Here is a 20,685-nt window from a genome sequence, read left to right as displayed (position 1 = left end):
CAAGGGTGGGGCCGGAGTTTGACACCAGAGGGCCTTATCTTTCTTGCCTTTGGGCTGGGGGAACTTGGGGACATTTCTGAGGAAGGAGACAGAGGTTTGGCTTAACCTATGTTAGACATGGGCCTGAATCGAAACCGCTGCTCCAAACATCCCTGAGCGCCGGGGCGGATCTGAATCCAAATTTGGAACGTGGCTCTTATCTTTATGGAGCCCTTCCTGTTCACCAGCCCGGAGTGAGGTTCTTCAGCATCGGGGAAGCCTTGCGACTTTTTACACAACTCTGTGAGATCAGGCCTCAAGCTCTTTGGAGTGCTCTGCATTGTGTGTCGGGGTGTGCGCACCTCGGACCAGACCCACTCAGAGGCAGCACTAGGACCCGACTGTATTCTGTACCGAACACAGAACAGGGTTCCAGTCCAGCAGCCTCCTCTCGGCTTGCAGCCATCGTGCTCCCATCTCAGTCCGGGCTCAGACCCTGCTGGGGGCAGAGGGCACATCCTGGCAGGAACCAGGAAGTTCTCCCGACATGCCACAGTTTGTGGCCCTCAACTTGTCATTTCCAGGGCTGCTGCTGAAACACACTGGACCTTGTCTACATTTATAATGTCCAGAACAGCCCCCACACACCCACGCACGGGTACCATGACACAGGCCGTCTGCTGTCCTTGAAATCCTCCGCTGAAATGTGTTATTTATTTTTTCTTGTGCTTTAGTGTTTTATCGTTATTTTATATATTGGTGCCCCACCCTGAGAAGAGTGCCCATTGTGCTAGATGCTGCGGATCGCCGACACGAATGTCCTGACATCTCGGTCACATCGCTGCTGGATGGTGGCTTCTCCTAACCTAGCCTTGGTGAGGAAACACAGAGCGTATCTGAGAGTGGATTAAGGCAGAACTCACGGATCATGTTCAGGACCCAGGAAGTAGTACAGGTGGAACCTCTCTAGTCCAGAACTCTCTGGACCAGAAACCTCCGTGGTCCGGCATGATTTCAGTTAGCCAGATGTCCGCTTATCATGGGTGTGGCCAAGTTTCCCGCCATCCCATAAAGTTTGGTGCTCAGTCCTGGCGCTCAGCATCCTGTGCTGTTATTTAGCACTAATTTACTCTTACATGTCCTATAACAGCCCAGCAAGCAGTGGAAGTGTTGGTCATGCAGCTAGACAATATTGACCTTCCGTGGTCCGGCAAATTCTCTCATTCGGACCAAGTCAGGTCCTGAGGGTGCCAGACTAGAGAGGTTCAACCTGTATTGGCAAAGCAGCGAATCAGAAACACAGCAAATGCTTATTGAAAGCTGAGTCCTTTGGGATCCTCTCAAAGACTTGGCCTCCGTTAGTTTGACTCTGTCGCTGATCACTGTTTCCTGGTCAGGGCTGGGTGAACACGGAATTATCATCAGACAGGAAATCCCGTCCCTTCCAAACCCATTTCCTCCCTGAATTGAAAAGGAAAGCTGCAATACAGACACATTTCACGGAGCACAGCCTTCTGACGAGGTGCAAACGGGTTGAATGGAAACCACTGGTGTTTTCGATGAAACAAAAACATCCTAATACGCCGAGGCAACAGTTTTCCTCTCAAATCAACATTTCGTAATACAGATATGGCCTGTCGGCGTTTTGAAAGAGCAACCCCACACAAAAGCCTCCTTGTGAATCTCCCTCTTGGCAAACCAAAGCTTTTTTTTGCCAAAATGGACCTTTTCCCCCACTGGCAATGTGGCTTTTGCTGGAATTGTGTTTTCTGATGTAAACGCTGCTGACGGACGCGCCTCTTTGCGAGCGTACACGCCACGTGAGTGGGAAAGAGCTGCCTCCGAACACAACGTCTCCTCTGCACATGGCTTGTAAGTAAAACTTAAAGGAACCCTCCTACTCATGCTGGCCCCAGCACATGGAAATGATCTAGGCTGTTGGCATATCGGTTTACACCCTGGGGAAATCAAGCAGGTGGTGACGCAGTGGAGCAGCACTTTCAAGCTGTCGTATTCCACTTTATTACCAGCGACGGCTTTGCTGCTCAGCCGGCGGAGTCTGAAGAAAGGCAATGAATGGCTGATGATATATTCCCCCTCCCCCCCGCTCCCCTTTTCTCTTCCGGAGCTCTGACACCTAACCCTGGTGACCTCAAGAATTTGTGAAATGGCACCTGGGTTGCACCACATTCCAAACGGCGTGGCCTGGAACCGAGATACCTTGACCAGGGGGAGGTGGGGCTGAAAAGCCCCCTTTTTGCCTTCTTTTGCCTTAGGAATCATCCTCGGAGGAAATACACTTGCCAGAGAGACACTAGACACTACTTCGAAAAGCTGGAAAATTGTGGTGAGAACAAAAAAAAGTCAAAAAGTCAATTAGGAAAAAAAAAAAAAAGAAGAAGCAGCAGCAAGATTTAGACCAAAACCAAATGCCCCCTCCTCCAAATCTTTGTCCACTTAGGCTGTGTCTACACTGCAGAAATGGCACTGTCAGAGCTATATTGGCAAACCTTGTAGAGTAGACAGCCTACACAGTGGAAGAGGGCTTTTCTGGGGACCAGCACTTCCCCAAGAGACAGCATATAAATAAATGGAAGCATTTTTCCATTGGTAGAGTTGCATCTACATCCCAGGCGAGGACCACACTGCGTAGCTGGAGTCGACACACCTTAAGCTGAGTTTTGGCCCCATCTCCACAGTGGGAGGTCGATGGGAGAAACACTCCTGTCGACTTCCCTTTGTCCTCACGAGGAGTAGGAGTACTGGAACTGATGGGGGCGCCCTAGGCATTTGATTTAGCGGGTCTTCACTAGACCTGCTAAATCGAATGCCTGAAGATTGACCACCGCAGTGTTGATCTTCCCACAAGCGGAGACGTGGCCTTAGGCACAGCTATCAGGAGTGTGGCTTTTTCACACCTCTGATGGCTGTTGTTGTGTCAAACTAACTTTTAGATGCCTACCCAAAAGAAGTCACTATGGGTATGTCTACACTACCCCGCTAGTTCGAACTAGCGGGGTAATGTAGGCATACCGCACTTGCAAATGAAGCCCGGGATTTGAATTTCCCGGGCTTCATTTGCATAAGCGGGGAGCCGCCATTTTTAAATCCCCACTGGTTCGAACCCCGTGCAGCGCGGCTACACGGGGCACAAACTAGGTAGTTCGGACTAGGCTTCCTATTCCGAACTACCGGTACACCTCGTGTACAATGACCCCTCAGCTGAGGTAGTTAAACTGCTACACAAAGGTTGTGTAGAGCTATGGGGTAAAGTGGCCTGAGGGGTTGTCTACCCCAGAACTGGCACAATGGCATGTCTGTGGCATTGTGCCTGTGATGTGGGAGCGCCGTTGTGTTAACTCTTCCCATATCGTTTTTCCACTGAGGGAGTTAATCCATCTCTCTGAGAGGTGGCCATGTCTACACTGGGTGTTAGGCCAGACTAACTATGGCACACAGGAAGTGACATTTTTCACAGCTCTGCGCAACATAGGCAGGCTGAGCTAATATCTAAAAGTAGCCCAGGCCTAAGCAGTCATGTCCAAGCAAGGCAGTTAACCTAGTTAGCCTAATTCATGACTCTTTCCAATGAGACTGAAGGAATGGAGGAAAATATCGACCATATTGTAATGCCATCGTATCAATTCGCCGGACATGGTCAACCCAAGCACTGGGTTCAATTGTGGGCACTTTACCTCAAAAACGCTCTATTACATTTAGAAATGAGTTCAGGGACAAGCAACAAGCAAGATGAGGGGCTGGAAAAATTCTGTCTGAGGAGATAGATATTGAAAGGACTGGGTTCTGCTAGAAAGAGGACAAATAAGAAAGAGCATTCTTCCGCATGACCCTAGCATGAATGGTCTCATCAGGAATTTTGGCCAGCACTGGCAACAGAAGTACCTCACCGTAAGGGCAGCTGTTTTGGCGTGGCATCCAGACCACTCAGAAATCTCTGGAGAAAGTTCTGTTCTCAAGAGCTTTCCAGCTCTGATGTGGTCACTGCAGGAGTTGGAATCGCTTCAGCTTGGGACTGATTCACCAGCGTTTATCCGAGTGCTTATCTGAAGCAAAACCAGACGCAGCACGCTTTGACATCTTCCCGACAGCCCTTCTTGCTAGACATACTCACAAACATTCCCATTTCCTGAAAATGCCCGGAGGGGTGCAAACCCGACTCAGAAACATTCTCTAGAGTGTGAGCACAAGCAGCTGGTGACGGCCTCCCCCCCCAGTGGCCAGGAATGACTCAGTGCCGACATGACGCGTGAATCCAGATGCAGGAGAAAACTGCTGTGACTCACTGAAGAACATAGTGAGGTCTCCTTGTCAGCCATTGAAATGGAGGTCTTAGGTTCCCCTCCCCACTTGCACTACAAGGCGTGGGTCTGAGGTGGTGTTCCTGGCAGCAGGGAAAGCAAGCAGCATTTTCACCTGATTAAACCCCCCACTCGCTGATGAGTTGGAAACTAGTGAGGTCCACAGGTCCCTTAAGGTCCATAAAGGGCAATACTGGCCTGATAATGACCTAGACAAAAATGGCATGAAGGTTGAGAGTCCCTATTCAGGGCAATCCTTACCCATATGCAAAATATGCAGCCCTGTAGGGAACCCGAAAATTTGGGGCACCGCTGGGTCTTAATATCCACTGATTACCAGAGCACCCACAGCTAGGTTTGTGTTCCTCCTGGTGGTGCACATTCGCACATGCCTCGGTGCACATAACACATTTATTCCACACATGGATGGAAAAGATTAGAGGGAACATTTCCACATTGCCCCTTGTGTTTGTGGCTGTCAGCTACATTCAGCTCTTATGATTCCTGGCCTAAGAACTAAGAGTCACTTATAAGTCTAGTAACCACAGAAGAAGCGTTAGCCTTGCAGGCCACCATAGTGGCTGGGCCAGGTAGCAAAATGTTTGAAAAGCACTGAGAAATAGAAGGCCAGGTTATCACTTAGTTCTCCAGGAATATTTTGAGCTTGGGATTAGTAGTATAAATACAGAACTACAAGAGGTAAGATTAAGGGTGAGGCTACACTAAAGGGGGAGGCTGAATTAAGATATGCAACTCAAGATACGTTAATTACACAGAGGGGTTGACGTACTTTAATTTGAGTTTCTGCGTGGTCTCCACAATGGGAGGCTGACAGGAACAAATGTGCTCATTGGCTTTCCTTACTCCTCGAGAGGAGCAGGAGTACCGGTGCCGATGGGGGTGCCCTCTGAGTTTGATTTAGCGGGTCTTTACTAGACCTGCTGAATCAAACTCTACAAGATCGATCGCGTCAGTGTCGATTTTCCCCGTAGTGAAGATATGACCTAAGTCTCCAGATGCACTCGCTTACAGACATGCCTCCTCTGATTGTTTTCTGAGGCTGTTTCCCTCAGTTTGTTTTTGCTTATCACCAGTGACATTAATAGCGCAGAGGCAGTGGAAGGCCTGGCTCCAGTTTATGGGTGTAGGGGAGGGACTACCACACTGTCTGAGAGCAATAAATCTTTCCTCCAGGAGCAGAAGAAAGGAATTCATTTGGTGAGATATGTCAGCAGAGAACTGCCTTCCTTGAATCTGCAATGCAGCCCGCGCCTCCAGTCCTTCCCCCCTTTTCTACTTCTGTTTTTCCAAAGCTGAGCAGGCTCCCTGAGGGAGCAATTCACCAGACATTTATAGAAAGAGTAATGTGGAGCCAAACCTGGTGGAATGCGGCTGGGACATGTGACATGGGAACAGATGTTTTCTAATCATTCCTGAGTAGTTCCTGGTCACTAGCCAGTTGTGTTAGGCCTCCCAGACAAGAGTGGGGTGGCTTTGAGCTGTACCGAGATGCTAGCTAATCCAGACATCTGTTCAGGCAAACAGTGAGGTGACTTGACACTGGTATTTTTACAGCATCTCCGTGCTACACCGTGGCTACTCATTGCAGGCGGATGAGTCTCGGTTTTGAAATCATGCTTTTGGGGTGAATTGAAATTGGTTTGACAGTGTTGGGGCCTTCTTCATCTTCAGGTGCAGTGCCTTGCTGCAAACGCCTTTCAGACATCCCAGGTGTGTGTCTCAAACCCAACCTGGAGAAGCCAGCTGTAGAGGGAGAGGGCCGTGCATCTGTAAGCCCCTCCCTCTACTGACCTGTAGGGGTGGGGCTTGGCAGACACTATGGGGTCACCACCTTGGTTGACATGCTGGGACTTGAACCAGGGACCTCCAGAGTGAAATGCAAGAGCTGAAAACCCGCTTTCGTGGGGGTGCAAGAGACTCGCACCCTCTGTGGCTCAGGCGTGTGGGGTCCTGCGTCAGATGCATCGCAGGGCTCCATGGGCCCACTCAGGATGAGATGCTGAGTGGAGCTGAGGTCCCATGTGAGTTGGAGCAGAGGGCAACTCTCAGTCCGGCAGTGCCCCCAGAGGGGCATTTGAGGGGCAGGTCTGTGCTGACCCTGGCTCTGAGCAATGGGCTGCCCCATGGGCTCCTGCTGCAACCACTGCCCAAGTCAGCTCTGAGCGTGTGTGGACCCATATGTCCTGCTGTCTGGGGCAATGAGAAGTGTTTGAAGACCGCTATCATGTCCTACCGTTGTCCCATATTCCAAGCTAAGCTCCCCCATCCTTTGCTCCCATGCCTTGCGTTCCACCCCTTGGATCAACCTTGTCATTCACCTCTGGACCCTTTCCAGGTCCTCTCCGTCCCTCCTAGACACTGGTGACCCAAACTGGACCCAGGCCTAACCAGGATCGAGCAGCGTGGTACCGTCCCCTCCCGAGACTTGCAGGCTACGCCTCGGTTAATGGGACCTAAACGTGCATTCACTTTTTCTGCAACGGCATCGCAGTGCTGACTCACGTTGAGGTCAGGATCCACCGCAACTCCCAGATCCTCCTTGGCAGTGCTGCTGCCAAGCCGTTTGTCCTGCCACTCTGTGCGTCTTTGGGTTTTCTTCCGTAACGTAGCACCTTAATTCTGTCTTAGTTAAACTTCATTTCCTCGTCCGTAGCCCAGTTCTCCAGTTCATCAAGTTTCCTTTGGATTGTGGCTTTGTCCTCCGAAGTGTTGGGAACCTCTCCTGTGCTTTGTGTCCTCTGCCAACTTGGGCTATGTCTACACTATACTTCTTTTTTGGAAAAAGGTACACAAATTACACTCCACAATTTGTGTACCTTTTTCCGATTCTTTTTTCGGAAGAGACTTTTCTGATATTTTGCCCATCTACACTAGGCCAAATTTTGGAAAAACCTCCTCTTTTGGAAGAGCCCTTCTTCCTCGTGAAACGAGGTTTACAGGGCTTCTTAAAGAGTCTGTCTGCTTTTCCGAATATTTTTTTTGGAAGAGCAGATGCGTTCCCTGGACACAGCGGAGTTTTTCCAGGATACCAGAAGTATCCCAGAAAAACTCTGTATTGTAGACATAGCGTTGGTCCGTACACTGCTCCCTGTTCCTATGCCGAGGTCATTAAGAAGGATGCATCAGTGTCAAAGATCTTGGAGTATGATGCTCCATAGGGCAAGTTCTCCCCATGGCCACCTTCCTACTAGCCAAATGACACTGATGCCGTGTTAATTTGATGAATCAGCATCGGCGGAAAAAATTTCCCATCTTCCCTGCAGATTATTCCACCACTTATCATAGAATCATAGAATCATAGAACTGGAAGAGACCTCAGAAGGTCATCAAGTCCAGCCCCCTGCCCTAGGCAGGACCAATCCCAACTAAATCAACCCGCCCAGGGCTTTGTCAAGCTGAGACTTAAACACCTCTAGGGATGGAGACTCCACTACTTCCCTAGGGAACCCATTCCAGTGCTTCACCACCCTCCTAGGGAAATAGTTTTTCCTAATATCCAACCTGGACCTCTCCCACCACAACTTGAGCCCATTGCTCCTTGTTCTGCCATCTGTCACTACTGAGAACAGCCTCTCTCCATCCTCTTGGGAACCTCCCTTCAGGAAGTTGAAGGCTGCTCTCAAATCCCCCCTCACTCTTCACTTCTGCAGACTAAACAGGCCCAAGTCCCTCAGCCTCTCCTCATAAGTCATATGCTCCAGCCCCCTTACTGAAGTCACTGTTGTAGAACGCCAGCGCCACGCCTGAGCCACCCTGGAGCGGGCCACCTGGCAGGTGTATAGAAGTGGAGTGACATCACTTGACACGGGAGGCAAGATTCAGGTCTAGGGACAAAGGTTCCATGCTTGTGGCGATGGAGACGCGGGTGCATTCTTGATGGTGGGTGGGGAAGGCGTCAGCCCCCGTGTCAAGGCTCCGAGCTGGTTCACCCCAGTGCTCAACACTCCCGCCAAGTCTTACTCTGTATCCACTGAAGAGGATGCTCCTGGAACCTGAGCCAAAGTCCTCTGAAGCGAATGGGGCTTTCCACTGATTTCTATGGGCTCTGGGTAGGGTCTGTGTTGGCCACGCGCTCCAGAACTGTTCAGTCATCTCAGCCCAACCACCATCTCCGGTGGGCAGGTGCCTCCTACAGACTGAACGGGCCACGGAGACCTGTTGGCTTGGTCCACTCTTCTTTGAAGTCACTGGTGAGACCGACTGGCGGAGTGCAGATGTGTCTGTGTCCAGAAAGGCCACACAGCTCAGACCTGTTCTGTGGCCAACCGGAGATCACACCTGGTGTCATGGGTGGGATTTCCCCGCTGTCATGAGGCCCCGCAACGGACCCATCCAGGGTCCACTAGGAGGGCTGCAATTCATGGGGGACTCTGCCAAGATGTCCCATGAGCATGGTGCCAAAGAGCCCTGGTTTCCCACACAGCTGGAGAGTGAACCGATACACACAAGCTGTCAGCAGAATGGCGTTGCCAAAGGAGATCTGGGAACCGTCAGGTGCCTGGCGCTGACATGATTGTGTAGCAGCTGTCCCAGCCGTCACCCGGCCCTGGAAAGAAGGGTCACAAGAAACCATCCAGCTGGTGGCATCTCTGTTGCTCTCTGCAGAGCAGGAGCATCTATGTCTCTGGGAGGGGGGACTCCCCTGGAGACCCTCATCCCAGCAGTGCAAATGGTGCCTCTGGGGAGGCTGGTGTAGACCCTGGAGGCATAGGGCAGCGAGGCTGCGGCGTTTACCTCCAGATCTGATCTATCGTGCACGTTGGGTCTCTTTGGGCTCATCTCTAGAACAGCGTTTCCAGGGGCACTGTGATGGATACACCCTGTTACCTTTTCTATTCATTAGACAGGCAGTGCTCCACGGTTAGAGCAGGGCTCAGCGAGGGAGGCTGCTTGGTCCTATTCCTGGTTCCTCCGCTGGCTCATGATGGCTTTGATCCCGCAAAACGCTTAGGCAGGTGCTTAGTCTCACAGACGTGAGTTACGCCGCTGAGGCCAAGAGGGTTTTTATGTGATTCAAGTTAAGCACTTCGCCGGATCTGAGCCGGCGTGCTCCGTACCTCGGGTAACATGAGTATTTTGGGAGGACCGTCGACTTCTGAATCTAAAAGCACGAGTCTCTACTGCCCGAGCTAGAAACTCCATTTCCTCTATTAGCATAGTGGTGGCAGCGAATTCATCAGCTTCTCTGTGTGGCCCAGCTCCTAGAGGGGGACAGAGCCCTTACTGATTCACACCCCATAGATCCAAGGCAGTGACTTGTGTTGTAAGTCACATGGTAGGAACCTTGGTTTGAAGCCCCACAGAAGGAGCTCTCTACTGTCACCTGCTGGCGAACTGGGCAAAAAGCTGGGTGGGGGGTCATAGGGAAGGGAGCTTTCTGCTGCCACCTATTGGAGACCAAGAGGAATGACTGAATGGGCCAGCCCTCATTTGCATATCATTTGCATATGAGACATTTGGGGGACTTTTGCTTCATGTACGGTTAAGTTTTGAGGCTGGGGGCAATAAAGTTCTATTGTCCCTGTTGGGAAATGAAAGGACAGAAAATAGACAGCAAGTGTTCAGCGGGGTCACTGTAACCAATAGTGAAGTCAGGCACAGTTGGGTTGAGGAGCCACGATGAGGCTATGCTTTAAATACGGGGCAGAATTAAAATGGTGGTGTAGTATGGTAGATGTTTCTAAAAGTAGTCCTGGGAAACTTCAGAGATGGTGGGAAAGGAAAAAAGGATGAATTTGCAGAAGTTGAAAGTGCGGAGAGATATAACTTATCTGAAAGACTGGGGTGTAGCAAATTGACTGTTTGAGGAATCAAAGGTGAAGTCACTTCAGCTGGATTGTGGTAAGTTCCAACAGACAAATTGACTGTTTGAGCCACTAGCAACTGCCAGAGGACTGAAGGTGGGACTATTGTTAAAATGCTCTAGGGTTTGTTAATTTATTAATTGCTGGCTTTCCCAAATGCATTCTGTTGTCCCCTTCTCCTTTTCCAGTTCTCTTTGGCTACACTGCAGGCTTTTTGCTCTTGTGCAAAACAGTCCTTGCACAAGAAGCCTGCAGTGTAGACGTAGCCTTTGACTATGTGCATGAGAGTGGGGGAAGAGTTGCCCATCAAGGGGGCTCAGAGTGGTGTATGTAGGTTCCCAGTTTTTGGGTGTGGGTTTAAGCAGCTGTAATTCCAGGTTTTCAGACACAATCCCTAGAAACCTGAACCTAGAACTTCTTGCTGCTGACAAGACGTGGTAGATGGGCTACATTCAAGAGCACTGCTCTGTGGTGGATCTAACTGGCTAACGTTTGCCTTTTACTTTCTCTGTCTTGTCCCACAGCCTTAAAATTCCATCTGTCCTACAGGGCCTCTGTGCTGTTCAGTTCTATTCACCCGCTGTTCACAGCATCTCCTGTAGAACGGGTGGAGTTTTAAGGCATGTACTTCATATTAATTCAGTAAGAAGTTTGCTGTCTGAAACTTATAAATGACTTATCTTGCCCCCATTATGTCCTCCTTCACACACTACCATCTTTAGCCTCACACCACGCCTGTGTGGCAAAGCAGTGCTATTAGTCCCAGTATACAGAAAGGAAACTGAGGCACAGAGCAGCTAAGTGACTTGCCCAAGGCCACAAAAACACTGTGATGGAGAAGGGAAACTTTGGCTAGTGCACTGATCACTAGACCTCTTGCCTTTCTTTTCTGGAGAGACAGGCAGCCATTTTGTGTTCAGTTCAATGCAAACAGAGAGGTATACATTGGTGTTCCTGGTCTCATGAAGACTTTACTTTTGTTCTTTCTTGTTCTCAGTTTAAAACTCCAGGTCCTTCTGATTGAAAGGATTCCTTTGCCTTTTATCTATAGGAAAATGACATTTTTGTCCATTTCATATAACATTCACCCCTATGCACTCACATAACTGGGTAAATATGCACTCAATCAAACTAGGTTGTCTTGGAGAAAATTAGCGTAAAAAGTGAAAAATAGTCCCAGGTATTAACTTCTAGTGCTTCAAGGTGTCTGCTGAGTATTCACAGCCCAATCAGTGGAAAGGCAAGAAGATTTAATTCCTTGAAAGCATATAGAGGTTTGTGCCTGTGAATGGAATGTTACAGAAATTTGTTGGGATGAAAACTTTGCCACTCATCAGTCAGTTTTAACAAGAACTAGACATCTATAAAATGAGGACTTTATATTTGGAGTGTGTTTTGATGAATATCTAAGAAGTTAATCATGATTAGCCACTAAACTACAGTGCAGCCCAAAAGGGATTGGAGGTATGTAGCTGTCGATAATATTTAAAGATAAATATTACCCTGATTTTAGTACCATATGGTGCAAATTTAGCGTTTGCTTAGAGTCTGTGTCCTATGTCTCCAGGATATTTTTATTCCCTAATAGCACATCTTTCAAACGTACTTGAATCTGTCACATTTAGCCCTGGTCAGTAGGTTGGGAAGCAGCCTTCATGGTGCCTGTCCAACGAAATAGAGATACACATTGTGTTCCTGGTTACAAGTTTCACCCTGGTTTTATGACCTTTTTTTGGCTCTATCTGGTTGAATACTCAGAAAGCGTCTAGCCCTCCAACTTTCTGTGCTTACCGATGGCTCTATGTGCTAAATTTAGAAGCACTATTTACTACAAATCCCATTTGTGTTTGTGTAGGTCTAGATATGGATGTGCATTTGTGTGAAAGGGTAGTGTACATCTAGGTTAGAAGACAATACAGAAATATAATAGTTTCCCCAAGACAAACCTCCCAGGGAAAATTGTACCATGAATACTCTCCCAACGCAGCATGTAAAATACGCACGGGGCTTTTTGGATACAAAGTGCACTTTCTGAAAGAATTTGGATATTAGGGAGATGAGGTGGATGCTTCTCATCTACTTTGCACCGACCCTTAGAACGATCTGATTAACTGGGTGTAAGGTTTCAGAATAGCCGAGTTCGTTGGGTTTTTTAAAATTTTCTAGTTACAGACTATGGCTACATCGATATTGGCAAGATTTTGCACAAATACTCTTTAACGCAAGAGTTTTTGCATTAGAGTATTTAAGTAAGAGAGCTTCTACACTGGCATGTGCCTTTGCGCAAATGATGTGCTTTTGCGCAAGAGCATCCGTGCCAGTGTAGACGCTCTCTTGTGCAAGAAAGCTCCGATGGCCATTTTAAACATCGGGGTTTCTTGCGCAAGAAATTGATGTTGCCTGTCTACACTGGCCTCTTGAGCAAAAACAGTTGTGCAAGAGGGCTTATCTCTGAGCGGGAGCGTCAGAGTATTTGCGCAAGAAGCACTGATTTTATACATTAGAACGCCAGTGTTCTTGCGCAAGTACTCGCGGCCAGTGTAGACAGGTGGCAAGATTTTGCACAAAAGTGGCTGCTTTTGTGCAAAATCTTGCCAATGTAGACGTAGCCTAATAGTCTAGTAGCACCTTAAAGACTAACATGTAGATGGTATCATGAGCTTTCGTGGGTATAACCCACTTTTTCAGATAACTGGAGTATTAAAAGTCCAGATCCGTGGGTAGCTTTTTGAAAGCCCTGAATTGTTCTCAGGCATGACTATTATCCCAGGACTGTTATCCCAGAAAATACATTTTCATTCTTTAGCTCCCTGACTGGGTAATGAAGTGGTTGCTGTTTGTGTAGCTGCAGAAGAGGGGAAATTCATTGGTTCATTAGCAAAGCAAATGATTTGCCTTTTGGCACTGGTTAACCTCTGGGGCCAAATTCCACTCTCCTTTACAGCGAGGTAGAGTTGAGAGAGTGACTCCAGATTTACAGTGGTACTAAGAGGAGCAAAGTTTGGCCCTTCGCCTCAGATGGGAAAGTAAATACAATATTCTTTCCTTCCATCTATCATGTAGATAGTTAGATGGCTAGATTAGATTACATGAGCCATGCCTGCAACTTCATATGGAAAGGGGCACTGGGAAGTGCTGATAAAATGCAGATTTGTTCCTGGGACTGAAAAGAAAAACAAAATATTTCCTCCGCAGGCCCATTCCCCTCACTGAAAGGGTTAGGGTTCAGTATCTGAGAGAGCTTTAAGAGCATCCGCTGAATATGTTACAGTGAGAAGCGCTGAAATGGGATTCCTTGTTTGAAGTTTTGCCCTGGTTTTCTGACATTTCTTTGGCTCTATCTGGTTGAATACTGAGAAAGCGTCTAGCCCTCCAACTTTCTGTGCTTACCGATGGCTGCGTGTGCTAAATTTAGGTTGTAACCCACAAGGGTTTGAATTTTTTCCCTGGACCTGTTTCGAGCCCCACTGCAACGAGCCTCCTCAGATATAATGGCCGTCGAATAGCGTGGTTGCCAAATGGAGAGTGGAGAGCTATAGCTTTCATTTAAGAACAAAATAATTCCAGCCGTCACGGTTGTGAGGCATGGCAGGGTTAGTCCCTGCATCCCCAGGGCTGGATTAAATCTGGGGGCCCAGGGTGATTAGATTTTGTGGGGCTGCCTAGGCTCCGGAGTGGGACCAGAAATGAGGGTTCAGGGTGTGGGAGGGGGCTAGGGGTTAAGGCAGGAGAATGGGTGAGGGAGGGGGTGAGGACAACACGAGGTACTGGCTCTGGGATGGGGCTGGGATGAGGTGTTTGCAATGGAGGCTGGGGCTTATGGTAAGGGGCTGGGGTGTGGGGCACTTACATGGGGCAGCTGCCCTTCAGTGGTGCAGGCTCTGGGGAGGAAAGAGGATAGGTCTCTCTGGGTGCTGTCCTGCGCTTGCCTGTAGGCAGTGACCCCACAGCCCCCATTGGTCACGATTCCTGGCCAATGAGAGCTTCAGGGGGTTGAGCCTAAGATAACAGCTCTGAGGGGTGTTGGGAGCCATGACGCTACATGGCTGCAGAGCCAGTAAGTCAACAAACCGGAGTGGCCTATTGGCAGCTTTTTCAGAGTGTGTCGGCAGACCACTTGGAGTAACACCCCTCCATGGTAGGTGTGTGAATTTGTGCAGCAGCCTCTTTAAGGGATCAACACTGTGTAGAGAGCAAATATGGAAACGTCGGCTAGATTTCAAGACTGTTTTCGGAGAGAATTTTGGATGTCTTTTTTTTAAAAGAGTAATTAGGAACAGGAGCGGCCCTAGACTAGCTGCTAGCAACTGGCACCCTAGGCGAACCAAGCAATTGGCATCCCCACCTCCAAACCCCTCAACAGAATTACACCACCATTCGGCTCCCCATTGCACCCCATTTAACTTGGCACCCTAGGCAACCACCTAGTTCGCCTATATGGATGGGCCGCCCCTGTTTAGGAAGAATAGTGAGTAACATTCTCTCATCCTTGCAAGGTTTGTTCCTGTTACTGGCATTTTATACCTTTTCTGGGCTGCATAGTTCTATTTTTGTTTCATTTATAACTGTTGTCTAGAGGAAAGGGGTTAAATATTTTTGCACAAAGAACAACCACTCCTGTGTGTGTGTGTGTGTGTGTGTGTGTGTGTGTGTGTGTGTGTCTGATCTATCCCCATACACTCTAATTATCTATCCCTCTCTCTCTATTCCCATACATGCTACACTCTAATGATCTATCCCTCTCTCTCTATTCCCATACATGCTACACTCTAATGATCTATCCCTCTCTCTCTATTCCCATACATGCTACACTCTAATGATCTATCCCTCTCTCTCTATTCCCATACATGCTATCTATCTATCTATCTATCTATCTATCTATCTATCTATCTATCTATCTATCTATCTATCTATCTATCTATCTATCTATCTATCTATCTATCTATCTATCTATCTATCTATCTATCTATCTATCTATCTATCTATCTATCTATCTATCTATCTTACTGACCTACCTACCCAGCTACCCACCCAATTATTAATTATAGGTAGTTATTACAGGTAGGATAGGTGGCAATACCTAAAGTTAGGATTACCTAACATTTTCCCCTATTAGACCCTGTTTTGAGTTGTTTATAATTTTCCTGAACTTTAACCATTTGGGCTGACATTTCCCATCTCAGATATCAGCCTACGACTAAATTCTTCTGGAAAATTTCCACAAAAGCAGTTCAGCCACTTGAGAGAATGAGGTTGGGGAAAATACATTGTTTTTCCCATGCTGAAAATTTCTTACAACCATGGCATAGGGAAACTTAGCATCTCATGTCAGAGTGGGGTCTTGAAAATTAGCTGTGGGGTTGCCCAACTGACCGGGATGTGCCTCTTGCCATCCCTGTAAAAATCAGCCCAAATCTGGCCAAATTATAAAGTTCTGAAAAATTCAGTTCACACGTGCAAAGATTTGGGTTCTGCAGAAAGAAAAATACTATGTGATCATGTAATTAAAGGTTGGCGCACAGCATGTACACACAAAGGGGTCAAATTAAGGTTATGCAGGCAACCTTAATTGTGTCACCTCCTTGCATGTTTGACTTTTCAACCTCCTTGAGGTGTGTTTGAATGCGTTCTACAGATATTTATAGCTATCAGTAGCTGGATAATGGCTCAGCACTGTCCTGAGTTGGCGGGTATGTTATTTATTTCACATCCTGTTGTCTGATTTGTATTAATGTCTCCTAAGAGAAGTCCTTGGAATAAGGAGGAATAAGACAGGTATGGATCAAGATGGCTTCTGGGAATACCACCAGGGACAGAAGTCAAGGACAATGTGTCTTGTTTGCCCTTTACGGTCCCCTTTGCCTTCCACAGCACTGGGTGAAATTAGAGCTGTTGATAAATTAGTGTCATGGTATAAGACTCCTTCGGAAACATCCCCCAATGTCATGCTACAGATGATTTTCACTGCTCCATAGACACAGCGCGAGCCCCTCAAACCTAAACTTGTACCATATACTTCCTTCATGGTCTCGCAATGCTTCGCACACTTAACCCGTGTACAGATGTCTATGGCATGTAGAGTATTTCCGACCTCAAGGATTGAAAAAACTCACAAGACACGTCCCAAATGAGATTTTAAAAAATAATAAATATGGGTTCTTTTTATTTGTCTTTTAGTTTATGAGCCTTTAGGGCTCACGTTTTCTCGGTTTTCCTCATAACTGGTCTGGAAATTTACTTGGTAAATCCAAAAATGCAAGCTGAGATGTTCATGTTAATCACGTGATTCCAGTAACGAGGGGCTTACCAGCGCCACCACAGATCGCAGGGTTTGTGATCAAATTGCAAGAGTCGGTAAAACTGAAGTTGTGGGCACGGCTGAGGTGGGACGTACTCCAACAGGACACCAGACTGCGTGTGTAATGCTTCCTCATGCGTTTGGGAGCATTAGGTGCCCAGCATAGATACCCAGAAGTTAGATTCAAACATAAAACACTCTTTCTGGAAGGGAGTAATTGTTCGGCAACTTTATTTCTCAGACTCTAGCACTGAGGCACAGAAAAACTGGAATTGGAGAGCGGCAAATCAGGCTGCCAAGGAGAGGAAGGAGAATAATTCTGATCCATGTGAGACCTAAGTTTTCCAAAAGCTGATAGGTCTGGGCCCTGCATGTGGAGTAGAGTTTGTAACTGCTCAGGACACAGGGGCTCTGCTGTTTGGTATTTGCACAATGACAGGCCTCCAGATAGTCATCAGGATGGGATTACTACCCCACATCCATCCTCTGTTCCCTGCTAACAGCCTCTTGAAAGCCAGGTCTCCTCGGTTCTCTGGGATCGCTGGGTTGTTTGAACCGGGCGCTGGGGTTGTGGAGTCTGGCGTTACCAGACTCTTCTCCTGGACTTGGATCCCACCCGTCACTGAGTTCTCTGAGGCTAGGGGACCCAGACCGAGGCGTGGGGTGCACGGAAGAGAAACAGAACCACCAGTTCTTCATGGGTGCATGTGACGGGGCGTTTGCCTCGCACTGGCCCTGCAAGGGTTGAAGCCAGTCTAGGGAGGCTGAGAGACAGGCAGCCACAGGCGACGCTGCAGCTAATGAAGGGCCAGCTGGGGCTGTATACATAAGGGTTCCTGGAGGGGAGGAAAACTCACGCTTGCTCCTTCCCTGGAGCAGAAGGGACCTGGCTGCCAAGGAAGCTACGGAGGGTACCTGAGACAGAGCAGGGCTGGGGAAAGGCAGGTAGAGCTGAGGAGCTCTGGTCTGACCCCACTACCAGGCGGCAGATCCTGAGGCAAGGCCTGAGGCTACTAGGGCTGCAGGGGGGCAGCCGAAGACAGCAGGTCAACCCTGACCCCCCTTGCCAATGTTGAGTGGCCATGTCAGACTGGTTTTCCCCTGTGACAGGGGCTAGAGGAAGACTGGCAGTGGGTCACTGAGGCATGGTGGGTGTAAGAGTTGGGGGTTTCTGAGGGGGCGGACCCCAGGGTGTGAGGGCGCTGTGGCAGGGCAGTCCCCCTAGGGGAGGGCCCTGCAGTCTGAGGGGGACATGGGTCCTCAGGTGGCGGAGCCTTTAACAGAAAACTGGCTCACTGGAGGATGCAGGGACGGAGACCTGAAGGCTAACGGCTCCTCTCACCTGTTTCTAAGTTTGGCAGTTTTACCTGTGGCTGCTTCTAAGGAGGCTTATTTACACTGGACCGTTCTTTGGAGTCTCTGCTGTGTAGTACGGGTTGAACCTCTCTAGTCCGGCACTCTCTGGTCTAGCAACCTCCGTGGTCCGGCATGATTTAGTTAGCCGGATGTCCACTTAGCATGGGTGTGGCCAAGTTTCGTGTAGTCCCATAAAGTTAGTCACCAGTCCTATCTCTCAGTGTTCTGTGCTGTTATTTAGCTCTAATTCACCCCTACATGTCTTCTAACAGCCTAGTACACAGTGGAAATGCTAGTAACGCGGCTACACAGTATTGGCCTCCTCTGGTTCGGCACCAGTCAGGTCCTGAGGGTGCCGGACTAGAGGGGTTAAACCGGCACCATTCCATGATGTTGGATTCTCATTGTATCTGTCACTAAGCCTACACACGTTTTGACAAGCGTGGAGATCAGGTGCCTGCAGAAGCTTCCTGCATTGGCGGCAGGTTCTCTGCTTGTTGCGTTGGAGCGGTTTAATGCAGTTTTCAGCACGCGGCCTGAGAAGGCTCCACTCTGAACGCTGTCTGTAGGCGGCGCAGAATGCTCCAGCCACTCTGCCCGGTGGATTTCCCTCAGGAAACCAAGTCCAGCTGAAAATGCTGCCAGATGTGTTAGCCGAGATGGCCTCCCTCTCCGAGCACAGCAGGCAGCAAACCCTCTGCCGATTAAAGACCTGTCAGCCCTTTGGAAGGACCCCCTGACTTCCCCAAAAACCCTTCCCCCCAGCCGCAGCAGAAGTGTTCCCAAGAGTCGGAAATGTCAGGGAGGGCTTGGTTTGTTTTCCTCCAGGGCCTGGAAGGGAAAGTGCGGAAAGAGGAGCTGAGGAAAGAATTGGAGAGCCGCGGATGTGTCTAGACAGGAGGTCGAAGTGCCGAAATCACAGAGGGAACCCTGTTTTATTTTTGCCCGTTTCCCGCCTGAGGGCCCAATCCTGAGAGGATCTGGCCCTGGAGCGGGGCTGGGCAGGAGTACAACACCCAGGCCCTCCGCATTGATTGGAGCTGAGAGCCAATCACATTCTGGCCAGGTCGCCCGTGTGGGGGTGGAGACAGGGCATACCTGGGCCAATGGGAGGTAGTAACAGAGCCGGGTGGTCTGGGTCAGAGCTGAAGCCTGTCATTGGGGACTAAGGGAAACTTGGGACCGGAAGAGCAGCACTGTTACAACACCTCTCATTGGCCCAAACGCTTCTCCATCACTCACGCAGGGGCGGGTCTCTGTCCATGGTTGCCACCTTCCCATTGGCTCCTGATGCCCACAGCCAATCTGACGGCAGCCAGCCCCACTATATAAGATCAGTCAAAGTGTCTGTGAACAGCCTCCATCGGGATACCTTATGGGTTTGGGCCTCTCTCGCCTACCCTCCATCTCTCTGTGGGTCTTGTTCAGAATTTGAGCTTTGGGGGGCTGCCATCAGACCTGCTCTTATGCTTTGAACGCACATAACGCATTAGGGTGTCACCAAAAAGTGAACCCTGTGCCCAGTGTGAGAGGAACTTCCAAGATGCAACTATTTTTCTGGCCAAAAATGGGCTTTGTGCTGAGCATAAATATTCTGTATTTTTTTTCTGGTTTTTCAACCACAACAATAACAACAAAAAACCCCAACCAGGTGATAATCTGTCCCACAAATCCTTAACAGTGGGGAGGTTTTTTGCAGGGGGGAAGAGTTGATTTCATTGAAAAGCAGGGATGCTTCTCAGCCAACTGAGGAAAAACGAAAACATTCCGCAAAATACCCACAAGCACTAGGAGCAGTGATGGAATGGGACAGGATGACAGGGTAACCGCCAGGCAGCCGTTCCACTTTCCCTATGTACCTCCCCGATCCACTGTGCCATGGAGCTACTTTGGCCAATAAAAACACAGCAACCTTTACGGGGCTCTGGTTTTCGTTTTCTGTAACCCAGCCGCGTCCCAAGAGGGGCAGGCATATGGTGAGGACGGCAGCTGTTCTCCCCGTTCGTGGGGAAGGATAATCTTGCGGCCCACCACAACACACCTTCTACAGACTGATTAGCATCAGTCCTCCGCTCTCTGGGCAGTAAACCACGCTTTATGAACTGACAACCGGATTATATGCTTCATAGGCCGCAGAGCCCAGGCTGAAGTGGAGGGGAGCCAGGCCAGCCTGGAGAAGAAGGCATGAAAAAGAGACTCTGACCTCAGGCTATCTACAGAGCCATGTAAAATCTACCTGCATACTGCCTAGGAAAACCATGGAAAGGGCGGGTGGGAATTGCATTGGGTAGGATTGGGAAGGAGAGAGCCTGTTTAATTCCCAACCAGTCTCACGTTGCCCAGCAAACCTCCCAACCGGCCCGAGTCTGAAAAGGAATTTAAAACACAGCAAGGACGCGAGGGGCTAAAACTGCAGCAAGGGAGGTTTAGGTCGGACATTCGTGTAGGTTGAGCTCTTGTGCTCGGAACCTGGAATTTGGTGCTTTTCGAGTGCCCGGGGCTATTTTCTGAAGTCAGCTCAGGAGAGACTAGACCTGTGATACCAACCCTCAGGGATTCGCTTACTGCGGTGCTCTAGACTCGTCCGTAAACAGGGGATGGGAAATCTTTAGTTCGTACACATGTATAATCCTCACGGCAAGATGACTGACCCAGGGTGGCTATTTTGTAGGAAAGGCCTCCCGGTTGCTTAGTGACGTCGCTTGGTTAGTCCTGCAGTCACGCTGGTTTAATATCACGTGCGGCAAAGAGCTGCAGGTGCTGAACTGAAGAGCCGCTCGAGCGTCACTGGTCTAGGCGCTTTGCAACAGCTGATGTACGGTGCCACATGCAGTCGTTCTCCTGAGCAGAGTGAGCATGGGTAACCGTAAGCATGACCCTTACTGGGTACCGGTTAACCAGTCCCCGG

General features: G+C 49.0%; 1 long non-coding RNA gene across 1 annotated transcript in view; it reads left to right on the top strand.

The window, feature by feature from the left end:
• The first annotated feature begins 8,299 nt into the window (after positions 1–8,299).
• LOC112544969 (uncharacterized) overlaps positions 8,300–20,685 on the top strand; it is a 54,827-nt gene continuing 42,441 nt past the window's right edge. Inside the window, exon 1 of the long non-coding RNA XR_012905531.2 lies at positions 8,300–10,160. This is a non-coding gene — a long non-coding RNA (uncharacterized LOC112544969). The remainder of the gene's footprint in view (positions 10,161–20,685) is intronic.

The sequence above is a fragment of the Pelodiscus sinensis genome, chromosome 8 (genome assembly GCF_052426305.1).
Source record: "Pelodiscus sinensis isolate ZL-2025 chromosome 8, ASM5242630v1, whole genome shotgun sequence".
Classification (NCBI taxonomy): Eukaryota; Metazoa; Chordata; order Testudines; family Trionychidae; genus Pelodiscus; species Pelodiscus sinensis.
This window is presented reverse-complemented; position numbering and strand designations above follow the sequence as displayed.